This window comes from Cyprinus carpio, unplaced genomic scaffold (assembly GCF_018340385.1).
Source record: "Cyprinus carpio isolate SPL01 unplaced genomic scaffold, ASM1834038v1 S000006583, whole genome shotgun sequence".
NCBI classification, from domain to species: Eukaryota; Metazoa; Chordata; class Actinopteri; order Cypriniformes; family Cyprinidae; genus Cyprinus; species Cyprinus carpio.
This window is the reverse complement of record NW_024879236.1, coordinates 4,244-5,109: the sequence shown is the minus strand read 5'-3', so window position 1 is coordinate 5,109 and position 866 is coordinate 4,244.

Sequence of the window (866 nt, the reverse complement as noted above, 5' to 3'; positions counted from 1 at the left end):
AAAAATAAGTTCTGTAAAAAACCTTTTAGTGACCTCAGGAGGGGGGGGGGGGGGGAAGGTGCTTTTGAGAAACAATAAGTATCTGGTGTGTTGACTTTATATTTCGGTAATAACAAACTATCTTATAACAACACTGCGTGATCGAACTGTGTTGTCTTACACTATATTACATATTAATTTCATATCTCATCTTATTGCAAACAAAAGTGGTTATTTTGCTGCACAAAAAAAAGAGAGACCATAAATACAGGAAAACTTGGGGCCTGTTCCACAGACGGTCCCTGACGTTAACAAGCAACCAAAAAGCGTGGCATCTTTTAGGAATAAAATGCAGTGTTTTGACGGGCTTTGCAAGCGATGGCTCTTTAAAAAATGTGGATGAATTTAGAGAATGCAGTGCTTCAGAAGGGGGTTGACAACCACGCAATAAGTGTGACATACTAAACCCTTGTTGTGAAGGCAACGACTTGAGGATCAAACCTTGTATGCTGGAGGGGCCTTCCAGGCAGTGTGTGATCATGTATCAGTAAGTTCCCGTCTGGCTTCTTACCCACATCGCTTCATGTGTTATTCTGGACGTGGGAGCGGATTACTGAATATTTCTCTTGTTCTGCCAGGAGGCGGGACCCCGTATTTTAAAAAAAAAATGATTTAATAAAATACAGGACGAAAACAAGGGGACAAAAAAAAGTGCGGTATGTTTTATCCACAGAGCAAACACAAGGCTCTGTAGAGGTTTTCATATGTCTCGTGGGGGTAAAGAAACTAAAGCAATAACGTCCATTTGTAGACCTGAGTTATTGATGGGGCATCTAGGATCCATTGGCACCCCCATGCATAGTCCATTGGGTTTGAGTGCAGCACTC